General features: G+C 39.9%; 1 protein-coding gene across 9 annotated transcripts in view; it reads left to right on the plus strand.

Annotated features, from left to right (window-relative positions):
• Positions 1 to 18,795, plus strand: part of SRGAP2 (SLIT-ROBO Rho GTPase activating protein 2) — a 261,250-nt gene that overhangs the window by 138,684 nt on the left and 103,771 nt on the right. The gene's annotated exons all lie outside the window — the stretch shown is intronic.

Below are 18,795 nucleotides of genomic sequence, written 5' to 3' on the forward strand. Positions count from 1 at the left end.
TCTTTCATTTTGGTCATTCCCCACTACATACCCATGGAGAAAATATATTTGAATTGGCATTTTCTTCTTTTTGAGCTGAATTCATAGAAGCCTTGGGAAAGTGACCATTTGCAAGGAACAACCCCAGGACTAGCAGCACAACATAATCTGCATGTATTAATGATGATTATTCTTTGGTGGTTTCTGTAAAGTGATTTGGGAAACTCTTGAGTTTCAGAGACCTTCAGTGTCATTTCATGTTTTCTTATTCCAGTTCATTTACCAAATCCATGCATGTTTTTGGTTCAGGTCTGTTTTCCAAGTTCTCATCTTAGGAAGAACTCATGAATTTGGTTATTCTTAACCTGACATATCTTTGTCTTTAGGTCCCAAATGCTTTCTTAGGCCCAATTAATGATCACAAATTCCTTAGATAAAGGTTGAGCAATTTGACAAAGGAAAATCTCAAAAATAATTGTAATAATCTTAAGGAACTTCTGGTGACCCAGGGTCTTGTTTCCTGAACTCTCTCAACTTGAACTATTGGTGGAATCATTTATTCATGAGGTTTGGTTACAAGTGGTGGCAGAGGTCCCTAACGATTGTATATGAAATACTATATCTAACATCCAAGATCTGATATCCGAGAGCAGATGTGGCTCAAGCTGTTGAACACCTGCTTCCCACATGGGAGGTCCCAGGTTCAGTTCCCAGTGCCTCCTTAAAAGCAAACAAACAAAAAGCAAACAACAAGCAAACGAATGAAAAAACCAACTCAGGGTAGCCAATGTGACTCAGTAGTTGAGCCCCGGATTTCCATATACAAGGTCCTGGGTCTAATGCCTGGCCCTGACCTTAAAAAAAAAAAAAAAAAAGATCTGCTATTTCCAGAAGACTTTTCAGAAGAAGGAGAATAATCTTCCCTTGAGTTAGAGAAGGAAAGAGGTTATATAAGGCTATTTGGAATTCAGTGGTTTCCAGCTATAAAAATCTAGTGTTAAGATTTGAAGCTAGATGGGAAAGGACTCCAGCAAACAGGAGGACCATGCTGGCTATTGCAATTGTTTATGGTCAGGTTTCCAATTCTCAATGTTAGGAAGTTTACCAGATCTTACTAGGTTTAGAATTAGAACCCAGTTTCTTCTATTTTTATCAGTTTGAAAAAAGAACTGATTTAGAATCTTTATCTGTATAATTACATACCTGAAAGGGGTGTCCTAAAGGCAGGATATTGGTAACCATCAGACAAAATAAAGAAAGAAGAGGGTAATACCCCCACCCCCAGAACTCACTGGCTATTTTTAGTGGCCCAGCTATGCTGTGGTTGGGGCCACACTTCACTTTAAGGTGAGGGTGCTTTTCACGATCTCCATCATGAATTCCAGCATCTCTAACTTGCTTGCCACTAGTTTGAATTATTTTACAACATTTGGTGATGTGTATGAGACTAAAATTAAAACTTATTTAGATGAAACCTTGACAGGAATCAGATACCACTTCAGCTCTTCTCCCTGACCTTTACAGCTGTTTAAACTGTCTTGAGGAGGGAAGGGGTTGACTGGTAGTTTCTTCCTTCAGTCTTGCTGTTGCTTTGAGAAAAAAAATCTTTTTTGAGAGGTGTTCAGCTATCTAGGCTTCAACCCATCTCCAGCTCCCTTTTCTCTCAGCCTTAAAAGGCTGAAGAAGAACAAGGCCAACAGAGTCTTGTGGCCTCTCCTAATCCCTGAGCTATTTATGCTGCAGACAGCCAGATGGCAAAGCTCTGAGTGTCCCTGGCTCCTCAAGTACCCCATTCACATTTCACCAAAAGCTTAAGTGTATAGTACAGATACAAGCAGAATGAAAATCTACTCATGAATGCTATTCCTAGCCATGGGCAGAGTTGACCTTCAACTGTGTATTTCTGTGCTCACAGGACTATTTATATATTACTATTCATTGAAGAAAAGTGCATATATCCTAAGTGTACAGCTCAGTGAATCTTAACAAATTGAGTAACCCTGTGTAACCAGTACCCAGGTTGAGAAGCAGAACATTACAGTGCTCTGGAAGTCTCCCTCTGGCTCCCTCCACTCCCTATACCCCATCCCCAAGGAGAGCCACTCTTCTGGCTTTTAACATCAGAGATTTGTTTTGCTTGGTTCATACATTATATTAATAGAATCATACAGTATGTACTCTTTTGTACTGGTTTTTCTCATTCTGTTTGTGAGATTCCTCCAGATTGTTGTGTATAGTTGCAGATCATAGGACTTCCTCTTGATCTTTGTAGCTTTTCATCAGTTAAATTATAGTGACTAGAGATATGCATTGGATTGCTGAATGGCCAATATTTACTATCCTCCATGGTAAATAATCTCTTTTCTCTCTCCCCTTGGGTCCCAGTGTAGGCAGAGAATTCTAAGGTAGAAGTAGGCTTGGCAGATCATAAGAGTAAATTAATTCTGATTTGATTTAGTGAGAACCTCTCCTCTTTCTAGTAATAGACAAAGAAACATTCTCTCTCCATACCCTGCTTTTTCAATCTATTTTGTTTAGAGTGTGTTGCACATGAGGAATTAGAATCCAGTGACAAAAGAGACTTAAGAAATGTGCCTGGCTGCCCTGTCACTTATATGAAGTTTTCTGGATCAGGCAGAGGCCTTTTCCAAGTGTCATTTTCTCTTAGACTCAACTCGGCTATCAGTTCTAACACCTTGGACAATTACTTTGCCTTTCTAAACCTAAGTTTCCCCAACTGTAAAAAGAAAATTTAGGCCATCTGATCGCCATTATGCCTTCTAGATTTAATATACTGTGAGTCTGTGATAACCAGAGTACCCTACAATGAGGGCTTCCGGTTTTTGGGTATCTTTGTTAAATCAGTCCCAGAGATAAAGCCAAGCAAAAGTTGGGGAGGAGAAAGGAGAGGATTAGCTAAATAAATTGAGTACCAAATTTCTCAAGGAATGAAGCATCATTTCAGAGGCTGCTTCCTTTTCAACCAAGGAAATGCTGCATACCCAAGGTGCTTTCATTATTCCTATCTTCCTTATTTCATGCCTTCCTTATTTCAAGGATTTATCTACAATGGCCATTAACTCATTTAATCCTCACAATAACTCTATGATGTGGTTGCTATTACTTATGAAGGAGGAAACTGAGGCTTAAGAGAAAGATGAGGCTAGTGTTTAAATTCAATCATTATGACTCTAGAGTCCAAGATTTCCATTCACAGTCTCTATTAGGACATCTTAGAATGAGGTGCAGAATTTTCTTAGTCTTTTCCATTGAGTCCAGATAGTTCACTTAGTTATATAATTAACCTTTTATTTTGCACATAAACCTTTAAAGGACATTGAGCTGTTAAACATCAGCATTGAATTGTTTCTCCTACCAGGTGTTGGGACACAAGCTGCTGGAAGTTGGGAGTGAAATTGGGTAGCATGTTTTTCTCTCAAGGGACAGAGTCTCTAGTAAGAGAGAAACAAAGACTCATTAAATGTGAGAATTGGCCAAAAATCTGGCTCACAGCTAATTCATCTAATTTGGAGATGTCAAGGCAGCTACACAATTGGCCCCTCTATGCTACTGAATCCTCTTAGGGGTTGCTCCCTGCTAGCCCTCTGGTTTGTGGTTATGTCTGCTGGGACATATTTTGCATTTTGCATAAAGTCATGGTGGAGATTGCTTTAGCTAAATATAACATCTGGGGAAAGTTGCCTCCTGTCCACAGCTTTAAAACAGACTCACTTTGTCTAAGGCTCCAGGGAAAACCTGAACCCATTTGGTGCTCCTGACATCTCCTTTCGTGTAATGAAAGCTTGGTCTGTCTAACCCTTGTTGGAACCAAAGTTTGGGCAAATATTATTGCTGCCACCTTCATTTGTTTAAGGCGGTATAGCTTCAGAAGCAATGACCAAACACTGCCAAGTCTGACCTGCAGCTCCATGTGGTCTGTGTGAGAAGCATGATCTAAAGAATCCCACCAGGACCAGAAATAATTTTTCCTACTTCTCAGCTTAAACTGAGATAAACTTGGGTGTGCTTTTCCTCATAGGGTAGAGGACAATCCTGTTTTCCTCCTTTCATTTAGCTGGAATACATGAAAAGAACGTCTTGTTTGGCTTTTTCAACTCACTGTTTCTAGCCTGGAACAGTGGCTCCTACCTTATACCTAGAAGCCCAAGTCTATTCAGCTAGTTTGGGTTTTTTCTTTTTTTTTCTCTTTTTCTTCAGCTATTTTTAATACTCTCTAAATTTATATCCTTCTTTTGTACTCTGGGTAACTTTCCTTCTGTTTTACTTTTAATACCGTAAGTTTCTGTGCAGAAATTCAGGTTGACTTGAGTATACTGGAAAGCTTGGTCAGGTTCCCTATAGTTCTCAATTCTGTCTTTACTTGAAAAATCACCTGGAGAGTTTTTTTTTTTTTTAAATCTCCATGACCTTGAATAGACAAAGATTTCCTAGAATATAAAAAGCATGAACTATAAAAGAAAAAAAAAAGATAAGCCAGGGTTCATCAGAATCAAAAGCTTTTTGGGAATAGATATGGCTCAAGCAATTGGGTGCCTTCATCCCATTTGGGAGGTCCCAGGTTCTGTTTCTGGTGTCTCCTAAAGAACACAAGCAGACACCACAACTAGCAAGACACCGCAACCATAAAAGGAAAAAAAAGGATAAACCAGGCTTCATCAAAATCAAAAGCTTTTGGGGAACGGATGTGGCTCAAGCAGTTGGGCACTTGCATCCCACATGGGAGGTCCTGGGTTCAGTTTCTGGTACCTCCTAAAGAAGACGAGCAGACAGTGAGCAGAGAGATGAGGGAGCCATCTCAGGGTAGAGGAAGGGGGAATAAAAATAAAATAAAATAAAAAAGGTTTTTCTCTTGGAAAGCTATTGTTAAGGAAATGAAGACCAACCATAGACTAGGAGAAAATATTTGCAATACATATATCTATACATGTATCTTGCAAAGTACTTTTATAAGAATGTATAGAATACTCTTAAAACTCAATAATGAGAAGACAAACTGTCCAATTTTAAACAGTGGGCAATTTTTTTAACAGATGTTTCACTAAAGAAGATATATAAACAGCCAAGAGACATATGAAAAGATGCTTAATATCATCGATTAAATGGGAAATGCAAATTTAATCTATTAGGAGACGACATAGGGAAGTGAAGAAGGCTGAGTGACAGAAGCCAGAGGGAAGCAGACTCACAGAGAGAAGATGCCACACCACCAGCTTTGAAGATGAAGAAAGAGGCCATAAGCCAAGGAACACAAGTAATGTGGCTTTAGACACTGGAAAAGACAAGGAATTAGATTATTCCCCAGAGCCTCCCAAGGGAGCATAGCCCTCTTGACACCTGGGTTCCAGCCCACTGAAACTGATTTTGGACTTGTGACCTCCAATACTGTAGAAGAATAAATGTGTTTTAAACCACTAAGTTTGTAGTAATTTGTTACAGCAGTCACAGGAAACTAATATTTTATTAATAACAGACAAAACCAAAACCAGCCAAATGTCCATCAACAGCTGAGAAAAAACAAATTGTGCTATATCACTATATGAATACTACTTGAGAATAAAAAGAAGTGAAATACTGATACATACTGGAATGTAGATAAACTCAAAAGGTGAAACTATAGTGGTTAAAAGCATATCAGTGACTGCCTTGGGGTGTCAGGATTGTGGCGGGAAGTTGACTAAAAGGAACATAGGGAACTCATAGGGTAATAGAAATGTTAAATAATCTTGATTGTGGTGTGGTTACATGGCGTGTATATTTGTTAAAAATCATTATACTGTACACTTAAAAGGTACAAATTATATTGTATGTAAAATTATGCCTCCATAAAGTTGATTTTTTTTTTTAAGATTTTTTATTTATTTCTCTCCCCTTCTCCTGCCACCCCCGCCCCAGTTGTCTGCTCTGTGTCCATTCGCTGTTCTTCTGTGACCGCTTCTATCCTTATCAGCAGCTCCAGGAACCTGTGTTTCTTTTTGTTGCGTCCTCTTGTTGTGTCAGCTCTCCGTGTACGGGGCACCATTCTTGGGTAGGCTGCACTTTTCTTTCGTGCTGGGCGACTCTCCTTATGGGGTGCTCTCCTTGCGCGTGGGGCTCCTCTATGCAGGGGACACCCCTGTGTGGCAGGGCACTCCTTGCACGCATCAGCACTGCACATGGGCCAGCTCCACATGGGTCAAGGAGGCCCAGGGTTTGAACTGCAGACCTCCCATGTGGTAGGTGGACGCCCTATCCATTGGGCCAAGTCTGCTTCCTAAAGTTGATTTAAAAGGTAACCAAAAATACTAATACTTAGGTCCTGCCCCAGCACAGTTGAATTAGTCACTTTGGTGAGGGACGAAACGGGGTCCCTGTTATGGGACGAGCGGGGTCCCTGTTGCGGGACGAGTGGGGTCCCGTTGTGGGACGAGCGGGGTCCCTGTTAAGGGACAAGTGGGGTCCTGTTGTGGGACGAGCGGGGTCCCTGTTAAGGGACGAGTGGGGTCCCGTTGTGGGACGAGAGGGGTCCCTGGCGTGGGGAAGAAAGCCTCGTACGGCCGCTGAGGCTTCCCTCGGGGGCTCCGAAGGCGTGGAGGGCGCACAACCCAGGAAGGAGTCGCGGAGACAGGCTGATGGCACAAGTCTGGTCTATTGTGGAAGGTGATGCAGATTTATAGGATTGGGGAGTGGTGTGGCGGGTTCTGATTGGCTAGGGCAAATGCTGTTTCCATGTAAGGCAATGTTCTGGCATTGGGCTAGTGATTGGCCAGTAGAGTATGTGCTAACTCTTGATAGGCTGACACTGTTACTAAGCTGATAGGTGGTTGTAAGCTGCTGCTGGGCAAACAGCGTACTAAGAGATTAGGTTTAAGGGAGGGGGGAGGGGAAGTGAGAGCTGGGCTAGGCGGAAGATAGGAAGGGGGAGGGCGGTGCCGGCTAGCCGTTAGCAGCAAAGGCCTAGTCAGGCGTGGTCACCTTGTCTAGGCCCAGTGGGCAGAGGCGGTGTCACCTCTTGCTGCACTGTTTGCCACTGAGGCAAGCCAGGTGCCCCTCCTCCCACACTTTGGTATATAGGGCCTGAGTGATTCTCACATAAAGCTAGAGTTGAGAACCACTACTGTAGATACTCTTCTGGTTTCCATCTTGGATAAAGCTAAGAACACAGAGGCTATCTGAAGGCTTAAGATTCTGTCTAACTATATGGTAATGTTTGCCCTTGTAACAAACATTGTTGAAGCATCTTGGCCGTCCGCTCTAGGAAACTTCATTGTGATTTCCTACTTTAATTTTGAAGAGTGAGGAATAGTGAATCTGACTTCTGGTAAATAAGTCACACTGCAGGATGGGGGGAATGCAAGAAGACTGCTGAGGAAGAAATGTAAGAGATGCAATACTCTTACGTTAAACTTACCCTTTTACCATTAGTAAATCATTCACAAGAGAATTGCCATGACCAGTCAGGGAAATCTCCTTTGGCATGAAGGAAATGGTTCTGGAGTGAAAGAGGGTAGAGGAGACAAAACTATAAGTGTTGCATGCTGTGTCTATCTGCTGATGCCCTTTAGACTGAGGTAGGGTTTCCTGCAAAATCTTTGTGTCTAGCTGTTTGATATCAAAGGTGTATGTGAGGAGAGAAGATGATGATATAGTAAAGGAGCATGTTCTGTAGTGTTACTGTTACAAATAATAAAAGAAAGAAATGACCCACAATACTAGTATAGTTGAATGTCCCTATTAGGTACTGTTAAAGAATTGGAATGAATGGAGAAAGTATGGTTTCCAAAGATTGTTTCCCTGTGTTCTGCCTTCTTGAGAAAGAGTTTAACTTGGAAACATCTTTGAGAGAAGGAGCAGATGAGTGATTTAACCCTCCCTCTGGATCTCCCCCACTGAGCTTAGTATCTGTTATTGACTGAATTTCCTCCACATTATGACATAGTCACTAACAGAGCTGTTCAGTGCTTTTTTAGTCAGCTGTTCCAGTTACCCAGTTTATCTTGTTGGTAGCAAAATTTGTTCTGATTAACTGAGCTTTATTCTATTATATCTGATGAAGAGATCCTCTTTGGAGAAAAGAATAGGATGTGAAGCTGATCTTACTTGAGAAGGGGATGGAAGGCTGCCAGCTACTTCAAAGGTATCTGCTGATAAAGGGCACCAGGTTTGCTGCTAAAGCCAACACTGAAGGGAGTATTGCAGCTAGTGCTGCTTGTGGTGTTTTAGCTTTGGTTTCTGTGACACTAGGTCAGCAGCATTTGTATCCTCTCTCTTGGGGCTTCTCTCTGGGTGGCCAGGCTTTTTTTGGACTTAAGAAGATTCAGCTCAAAGGCAGTGTCTTCATCAAAGATGTCTGCAGTCTTTTGCTTAGGATATTTTTTTGGTATTTTAGTTCTTTCCTTCAAGAGCTTAAGGTGCTGTGTTTAGAACCTTCAGAGACCTAATGGTACTTCAGTCCTTATAAACCAAAAGAGGATTGAGAGAATCTGAAGAACTGAAAAAAAAAAAGGTAAGCTATAGGAAAGAGAGGTGCAGTGGACAGATGGCCCAGAAGTGTCCAGATGTAACCTGGTATTTGAATACTACTATAACCTAGAAAAACACACAGCCAATAAATATTTTCTTGAACACCGTGAACACAGCCTTATGCTAAGTGCTAAAAAGAGCTTAAAATGAAATTGAGGAGTAAGGTTTGACCTAGGAAACTTAGGGCTTTTCAGTCCACTTAGATCACCCAGAACTTTCTGTGTGATAATGATAATAATATTATTATTAGCCTTTCATAAAATGCCTACTATAAATGGCTTGTACTATAGTAGGCCCTAAATGTATATTTCCTCTACTTTTTTCATCTACTTTGCAAAGTCTTTTTCCCTTAACTTTAATAAATACTTAGATAACTATGGAAGGGATAACTGTATTTTGAAACTCTGAAGTCTAGTGGAACATTGTGCAGCATCCAGGGAAGAACTGGAGGAAGAGGCTGGTAAATTGTGGTAAATACTCAGTGAATTTCTCCCACTGTGCAGGGGCTATCATGCTCACCTCTCAACTGCTTGGCAGGCATCAGTAAGGACTGCAGCCTGGACTCCTGGAGCAGCTTGCTGGTGACAGGGTAGGTTTTAAGGACCTAGTTCTTTGGAAATCCAAGGATGTGAGATATGATTGTTGATCACTGTTTTTGATTGGCCATTGTTATAACCCTGCCTTAGGCAAAAGCAGCAATTCCTTTTTTTTTCCATCCTCCATTTGGGAGCAAAAATAATTTGGGAAAGTCACAGATTGACAGCTCCAGACCTCAACAACAACAGAAACCTAGCAATCCCAGAAAAGTAGAACTGGATTTCTAGAGTTGTAATAAGATAATATTCATAATGTCCCTTTCTCAACAACAACAAAAAAATTGCAAAACACTTAAACAGGAAAGTATGGCCCATTTGCAGGAAAAAAAGAATTTGCCAGGAACTATCCCTGAGGAAGCTTTTACACTGCAACTGTTAGTCAAAGACTTTTTTTTTTTCTGAGGTCCTGGGCCAGGAATTGAAGCCAGTACTCAACCACTGAGGCACATCTACTCCCCTGAGTTGGTTTTCTTATTTGTTTGCTTGTTGTTTGTTTTTAGGAGGCACCGGGAACCAAACCTGGGACCTCCCAAGGGGGAAGCAGGACCTTAACTGCTTGAGCCACATCCACTCCCTAGTCAAAGACTTTTAATCAACTGTCTTAAATATGTTCAGTGTGCTAAAGTAATCCATATACAAAGAACTAAATGAAGTTAGAAAAGCATTGTCTGAACAAAATAAAGACAAAAGAAATTATAAGAAGAAGCCAAACAAATTTTAGAGCTACAAAATACAGTAATTGAAGTGAAAAACCCAGTTGGATTCAACAACAGATTTGAACCCAGCAGAAGAAAAGATGAGCAAACTTAAACACAGGACAATTGAAATTATCCAGTGTATGGGGACCAGAATGAAAAAATAATGAAGAAAAATGTACAGAGCCTGAGGAATCTGTGGGTTACTTATCAAATTTACTAACATGCACATCATTGGAGTCACAGAATGACTAGAGAGAGACGGGCAGAAAATGAATTTGAAGAAATAATGGCTGAAAATATCCCCAATGTGATGGAAGGAAAGGAAGCTCAGCGAACTCAACAATACTGGACTTTTTCTGATACCTTGGTTTTTCTACCTGATCCTACATTCTTCGCTTTTAAGCCCATCTCTGGCGTTTTTTTGTTTGTTCGTTTTCCCTTTGTACCACAAATTGATTGGATTTATATCTAGTTTCTTCTGGATCCAGTTACTGAACATGAAACTTCCAATCATAGATGAACTTTGTCTGCACTAATCCTTGGATTCAAGAGACCTTAGGGACCTGGGAGCATCTTTTCTCATGGTCTCAAAAGCTTTCAGAATCATCTTGGTGAGCTAAGTAGTTATTGTTAAGGCTCAGCGACAGGACCAAAATGTAACATCTGTTTGGGTATTTTGGTTTTGTTTTGTTTTTCCTTTTATTTCAAAGCGAACAAAAACAAAAAAAAAATATGGTTTTTTTCTATTGTTAAAGGTAATACATAACTGCTAATTCTGCTATTCTTGCACATTTATTTATTACTTTATGAAGGAGTTTTATCGAGATATATTCACATATCAAGTGCCAGAAATAGCAGCTATGTACAGCAGGGGAAACAGAGAGTAAGGAATTTTCTTGTTTGTCTGTTTTTTATTATTATTAATATTATTATTGAAATAAAGAAAATGCTCTAATAACGATTGAAGGGGTAAATGCACAACTATGTGATTATACCAAATGCCATTGATTGTACACTTTGACTGAATTGTATGCTTTATTAATATGTATCAATAAAATTGATTTTTTTAAAAAATGGTAATACATGTTTGTTGAAGACATTCTGGAAAGCAAAAATAATAAAAATAGAAATCATTATTACCATTTTGGTGTATTTCCTTCTGATCTTTTTTCTACACATAGTTTTTTTCTTTAGAAAATTATGATCTAGTTCATATTGTTTGTAGTTTTTTCATTTAACATTATAAGTAAGCATTTTTTCCCATCTTTTTTAAAAACATTATTTTAAATGACTATTTGGCATTCTATGTTTGGCTACGCTACTGCTTATTCATATATTCCTTGTTCTTTGACCCTGGATTCTTTGACTATGTTGTCTTGAGTCTCTCCTGGACCATGGACCATTTTATATAGCTAGAAGCAACCCAGACTGCCATTAAAATCAGCAGTCTATTTGCTCCTCCTTTTGTAGTAATACCTTCTTGGAAGTCACTTGTTTTTAGGGTGACTAGGTGGCCTTATACTTTCCATTTGACATAAGGCAGGGAGACGGGTTTTTTCTCCCTCTCCTACCCCATTTTCTCCTCTTCTTTCTTCCTCATTGTCTTTGAGATCAGCTGGGAATCTTTATCTCGGAGGTGTTCCTTAGTGGGCTCTGGCTGGCTCAGTGGAGTTCTTTCACCACACTGGCTTTCAGTTTCCTCATCTTTACACTGTAGAAAATTACTCATAGCCTCACTCACGCTTTCCAGATTATCATGGGACTCAGCAAAATCTGAGAAGAAAGTCCCCTTTAGAGAGCTTTGTTAGGGCCAGACGGTGAGATTCTGTTCCATCTTTTACCTCCTTGAAGCTAGTCTTTGCCTCTCTAAGCAAATCTTTGTCAGCATGTATTGCCATATAGAATAGAAAGGAAATATAGAAGGCAGACTGAAAGATCCATTCTCTAGCTTTAATCAACTCTCCCCAAAAGTTAATATAAACCAAGCCTTCTGCCCACATAAGCATCGTGTCCCTTCCTGCCTTGCCTCTTCCTATGACCTTGTTTTCTTTTTGATGTTCATTTTGAGGGTGGGGAGTAGGAAAAAGCCTTCCCTTTTTGCTCTGAGCCAATGTCCTTTCTGGACCTTTGAATTCTCAGACAAGGACTCTCCAAAGCAAAAATGAGCACTGCATTTATTTAAATCCAGGAGCCACTACCAGTTCATTTGGTTGAACTTAATACATTTTGTGTGAGTGTCTCTAATTGCTCTGTATTCAACTTGGCACTGCAAAAGGGCTGCAGAGCAAGCATTGAACTTAAGACAGTACTTTAATGAGTAGTATAAATAATTTGTTGTGTATAGGGGTTGGGGAAAGAACAGATTTATGACAGATGAATTAGGCAAGTTTTACAGAGGGAGAAGAAGTAGGCTGATGTTCTTTTAATTACATGCTTCTAGGATTCTCAATTATCCATCCATCTTTTATCTTGTGGAATATCATTTGAATACTTCCATATTGTTGGGTGCCAACTTCCTTTCTTACCTCTTTATCTCCATTAGAGATGCCACCCATGAGACCATTCTGCTAACAATTGAGGCTTCCTATTGGCCAGCAATGGGAGAAAATTTGGAACGAGCTTCGAACCTGTGTATGGAGGACCTAGAATGTTAAGTCAAAGAGTTTGACTTACATATACGTGAAAGAGAGCCACTGACCATTTTAGGCAGAGCAATGAAATTTTGAAAATCATGATTTACAGAGGGCATTGGTGTAGTGTTCAGTGTGGTTAATGATGAAAGAAATTATTTGAGACACTGTTGCAATAACTAAGTGGGGAGGCAATAGAAACCAGTTCTTGGACAAAATAATGGGACTTACTAAATGATACACCGAAGAAATTACAGATAGACTGAGTGACCTCACATGAGGTAGAAGGAGGTAAAAGCTAGAGAGGAATCAACATTCATTTAGTCATTCAACAATCTTTATAGCATGCTTCCCACGTTCCAGGCACTGTGCTAAGCACTGGGAATAGAACAGATAACAAAACAAAGAAAATCCTTGCCCTTAAAGCTTATATTCTAGTACAAGAAACAAACACTATACAAACAAATCAGCAAATTTATATCAAATGATGATAAAAGAAAGCAGAATAAAGGAGCTAGGAATAATGTTATTTTATATAGGGTAACCAGGAAAGGCCCCACTAATAAATTGGTATTTGAACTGATTCTTGAAGGAAGCAAGGAAAAATTTTGTAATGAGGAAGGTATTTCAGGCAGGGGAAATAGCATGTGTCTAGGCAGTGAGATAGGATGTGCTTATCTGGTTAGAGAAACAGCAAGGAAGCCAGTGTGTGGCAAAAGGAAGAGTGGGTGGAGTTGTGGTGGGGGTGGGAATAGGGGTGTTGCAGGGCATGGGCCAGATCAGGAAGTATCTTCGAGAACGATTAGAGGATTTTAAACAGAGGAATGATGAAGTATGACTCCTTTTAAATTGGATCATTCTGGATTCCAAGTTGAGAGGACTGAAGGAGGGGAAATGTAGAAGGCCAGTTAAGGAGGATCCTAAAAATAATCAAGCAGGAGATGATGGTGGATTGGAAAAGAGTGAGTGGTGGATGTTTTAGGAAGCGGTCAGAGGGGACCGGATGTGGCTCAAGTGGTTGAGTGCCTGCTTCCCACACGGGAGGTCCTGCAGCATGGTCAGGTGCCTCTTAAAAGCTAAAATAAACAACAAGCAAACAAATGAAAAAACCAACTCAGGGGAGCTGATATGATGGTTGAAACCATGAAAGTGAGTATGCTGAGAAAAGGGGGTTGAGGCCCAAAGAGAGAACATTGAAGAGGCAATAAAGAGGAGGGAAGAGCAAATCAAATGGGCAAAGGAAAATTGAGAAAAGCCTGGCTCATAGAACCTAAGTGAAAAGAAGGTGCTGTGGATAGTTGTGTACCTCATAAGGGTCCAGAAGAATGGGATCTGAACACATGGCATTAGATTTGGGCTTTTGGAATCTTGGGTAACCAGGTGCCTTCAACACAACCTCCACTAAATCTTAAGCACTTCTCCTCCCACCCTTTTGACTAATAATGAGAAGTAATAGAAAAGCTTAAGCCTGAAGTAAGGAGTTAAGAAATAATTCCAAATTAAGGAAAACACAGTAAGTGTCAAGTTTTTCACTGCAGTGCTGTTTATACAAAAAGGAGAAATAAACTTAAATATTAAAAAAAAAGTTGGATAAATTATACCTTATCCACAGATTATATGGACATTTGAAATTCCATTAATGTGGAAAATGCTTTTTTATGTACTACTACATGAAGAGAGGGAAAAAATAAATAGACTATGAACTTATAGTCTATGATTACAACTAAATAAAAATATGCAGTATAAAAGACTGAACAAAAACAAATTTTAAAAATTCCATTCAAACTCTGGCTTTACCTTCTTTTGACTCTTATGCAAGAATTTGACCTCTCCAGACCTCCACTTGCCTGTTTATAACATGCAGGAGAAGCATACTTCTTGCTCACTTTGCTTCCTGGGGATCATGTGAGGACCTCTGTTTGCAGGAGAAATGTTATGTAAATCAAGAAATCTTTTTCTAGTTGACTTTAGCAGTTGCTTGATTTAAAAAATTCTTGATAGTCATAACAAACTTTACATTAGTGAAATAGTAAATGTAAAATATATTAACCAATAAAATATGTATTCCTCTTTGAAATAACAAAATATTCTGGTATAATTTTGGTAAGTTTTACTTAATAAGCCTGTCTACTAGATTCATATCAAATCCTGGTTGAGGTTTTTAATTTAATTTAATCATGTCATTGTTACCCAACCACAAAATGCCACACAGGTCTTTTGAAAATTCTTCTCTCAGCACTGATCCTTCTGATGAAACATGGGTGAGGGTTTCTGTACTGAGTGCCAAGCAGTTAGTATTTTTCAGAGCTGTGGTCTGAAGCCTCAGTGGAGTTTAATTCTGTCCTTCTCCCTTCACATTACAGTATGCAAAGAGAATGGAAATTAATTGGCTAGCATTATTAAAGTTATCAGGGCATGGCTCCTCAAGGGCCAGGCAGATTGAAAAAAGGGTGTTATTATAATCAGAGCACAAGATTTTTGACCCATTGGATGGGCTTCCTCCCCAGCCAGATATAAGGATGTGATCTGAGCTTGTTGCCTCTGGCCTGATACACATAGCTCGGGGCTATGCAGTGTCACTGCCTCATCCTCACTCCTGCCCTGGAAGAAAGCCAGTCTCCCACTATAGATGGGAGATTACTTGAGTTGAAAATCAGAACTTCTCACCTAGAGCCTACTGTATCCCCGCTGTACATTCCTCAGGACATGGTTAGGCTGGGCCTGAATGTGACCCCTTGTACAGGTTCAGCCTGAATGAAATAAAGGGTTGTAGTGCTGCTTCTCTGGTGATTCAGTTCATTTTAGCAAGCATTTATTAAGTACTTTCCCCATGTAGGCCATGGTATTTGTTGGTTTGGATAAGAGCAACCCTGTGGAAGTTTATGAATTAAAAAGATGCTGACAGGGTAGCCAGGGTCTTATCCCAGCTTTCACACTGACTCATAGTGCGACTTCAACTTTTTAACCTGTCTGGGATTTGGTATTCTCATCTGTGTAATAAAGATTTCTCCCTGAAATTCCATAATTAGATGAGGGAATTTCTATGAAAGTGCTTGGTAAACATTGGATACTATACAGACGTGGGTGCTATGATGATTCCAAGTGTAGACAATATATTCACTCAAGACATAGTTATTGAGTTCTGACTGTGGCACAATGCCAGGTCCTGAGAGTATGGAAATGGCATGATGTGGCTCCTGACGTAATAGTACAAAGTCTAGTGGGAGAAACAGACATGCAAATAAGCAGTAATAATGCAATGGATTCTTTAGTGGAAGGAGGCATGAGGTAAACTTTGCCTTATGAAGTCCTTCGGGTATTAGGGATGAGTGGGTGGGAAGGGAGTACAGGGATTCCTGGAAGATCAAACTGCTTGTGCCAAAAACAAGGGGCATAAAACAAGTGAACAGTGTTCCAGGAACTACTGGAGCTGTGGGAGAGAATAGCTGTGAACAGGACCCTTGTCGGGGAGTAGCAAGCAAGGAGGCTGAGGAGGTAGGGGGGGCCTTGCAGGGCATACTAAGGAGCTTACACTCTCAAGCCAGTGAAGGGGGAAGCCCCAGACATTGTGCTTTTTTTTTTTTTTTTTTAACTTTTCAGTTTGAAATAATTTGACTTAGAGAAAAGTACAAAATAGTACAGAAATTCCTATATACCCTTTATCCAGATTCCCCAAATGTTAAAATCTTAAATAACCACAGTACAGTTATTATGATCTAATTTGACTTTATTCGGATTTCACCAATTGTCCCCCTGTAGCAGTTTGATATTATTGATGAATTCCAAATGGAAATATTGTATTATGTTTATAAACGGGTCTTTTCCTCTGGGCATATGAGATTATATTGGATTCAGAGGTTTACTTGATTACTTAATCAAGTGAACCTCTTGTGTCAGTAAGGCATTGAGTACCCACCCCATGGTGGTTGTGGACTCACAGATAAAAGGCATGGCAAAGGACAGAGTTGAGGGTTTTTGATGTTAGAGTTTGACGCTGAAGCCTTAGGCTGGAGCCCTGGGAAGTAAGCTCACAGAGGAAACAAGCAAGCCCCAGGAAGAGAGAAACCCTGAGCCCAGGAAAAAGAAGCCTGAGGAAGGGAGGAACCCAGGAAGCCTGAACCCTTGCAGATGTTGGCAACCATCTTGCTCTGATACGTGGAAATAAGACTTCAGTGAGGGAAGTAACTTCATGCTGATGATCTGGTATCTGTAAGTTCCTACCCCAAACAAATACCCTTTATAAAAACCAACTGATTTTTGGTATTTTGCATCAGTGCCCCTTTGGCTGACTAATACACCCACTAAGGTCCAATTTCTCTTTCAGGGTCCAGTTTGGGATCACACATTGAGCTTACTTGTCATGTCTCCTCCAATCAATAATAGTTCCGCCATCTTCCATTGTCTTTCATGATTTTGATACTTTTGAAGAGAATGTACTTCAATTTGGGTTTGTCTGATGTTTCCTTATGATTCAATTCAAGTTATGCTTTATTGGCAGGCATACCAGAAGTGATGCTATGTCCTTTTCTGTGCATCCTGCAATCTGCTCACTTGATTAGGGTGGTATCTGCAAGGCTTCTACACTGTTAGGCTCTTTTTTGTTTCTTTGTGCTTTCATAGTATCTTTTGAGGAGATACTTTGAAACTATGTAAATATCCTATTTCTTCTCATGCTTTTGCCCACTTATTGTAGCATCTATAAAGGAAACAATTCTAGTAAAGGGTTTTAGCCGAGGGAATATAAAGACAGATTTGCCTTTTAGAAAGATTAGCCTGAGATATTTGGGTAGGGAAGAGGTTAGAAGAGCAAGTACAGTTAGGGAGCCCTTGTCATAGTTGACTCAAGAGATAATGATGTCCTGAAGTAAGGCAGTGGGAGCAAGAATGGAGAAGATGATATTGTAGTTACTTTCTTGTGTTAATGGAATAACTTTAAAAAAAAATCAATGTCTGCCAAAATGTGGGGTGGGGGAGTGGCAGCAAAAAACATTCCTCCTATATTTACGTTCAGAATGGACAGGACTTACATTTTGTATTATATATTTAAAAGCTGGGAAAATTCTGAGATGGGGAAAAACACATTTTCTCTAGATTATCAAGTATCTGTATAACTTCTGAATTACTCTTCTAAGAAATAGAACGGGTGACATTATTAAACATACTGTTATGTATGCCCAGGGGGAAAAATTTTTTTAAAAAAACAAAACAAAAAACATACTGTAGACCGCATTTAATGAAGTTTCACAAGGGATTACTTCTCCTCCTAGATAACTCTTAGAATAAATTCCTATTGTTCAACCCAAAGCCATTTCTAATTTCCAATGCATATGTGCTTACCATTTGGTCATAGGATTTGATCAAATGAAATATTGCTTTCTGATCTCAAAAGCTGCTTCCACTGGCCCTTTTCTTAAATTCTGTCACTTGTTGGCTCAAGTAGTATTCTTATCTGTTTAGTCACAATGGGTGTCCTCTGTCCATAACACCAGGAATTTGTTTTTGGTAAAGGGTGTCAGGGAAGAATTTCTTATCAGCTTTTCCAGGTAAAGAGAAAATAAGGCAGCCAATAAAAAGAGAGTAGTAGGTGGGGGAGGCTCATTTCTTATCTTAAGATGCAGCAGGGGAGAAATACTTGTTTCCTGAGAGTGTTGAACTTTTGCTGTATAGCTTTGCAATAGGATCAGAAAGACCACTTCAGTTTTTCATGGCTGAGAGCTTAATTAGGTCTGTAGAATTACTTGAAGAGAACTTTGGGATTGTGCCTACTTGGGCTGGGTGATTTTTTACTCCAAAGCTATGGAGGGCATACTCCTCTTAGACTCAGGAATCCTGCTGGGTGTTTGAAAATTCCCTCATGTGTTGTGAAACAATAGCCCTTTGAATATTTCTGCCCTTGGACATGTGAGCTCATTGGCAGGCAGATAATGGGAGAAATGGGTGGGGTCTGTGTCCCAGGCAGAAGGTCATCACAATTAGATCCGTTATTGATGAGAGGAATTTCAGCATACATCCAGATCAACTCCTCAGGTTTTGTCTGAGTACTGTGGCCTGCCTCATGCTCCCCTGGTGGAGATTTGACTTTATCTGGCCCACAAGACAGACTTCAGAGGTTCAGGGTGATGTCTACAAATGGTAACAAGTAGAAATGCCCTGTTCAGGTGATACCACAGCATGGGAAAAGAACATCCGACCAATAATCAGGTAACCTTGCTGGGGACTCAGGGCTACAGATAGTTTCTTTCTTTCTTTTTTTATTGATTTAATTTCTTACCACAATTTTTGCTTTTCTTTTCTGGCTATTGACTATGGTCTAGAGAAGCAACTTAGGAAGGCAAATCTGAATCAAAGTTTGGTCTTTGGTTAAGGCAATGG

The sequence above is a fragment of the Dasypus novemcinctus genome, chromosome 13 (genome assembly GCF_030445035.2).
Source record: "Dasypus novemcinctus isolate mDasNov1 chromosome 13, mDasNov1.1.hap2, whole genome shotgun sequence".
In the NCBI taxonomy this organism is placed as follows: domain Eukaryota; kingdom Metazoa; phylum Chordata; class Mammalia; order Cingulata; family Dasypodidae; genus Dasypus; species Dasypus novemcinctus.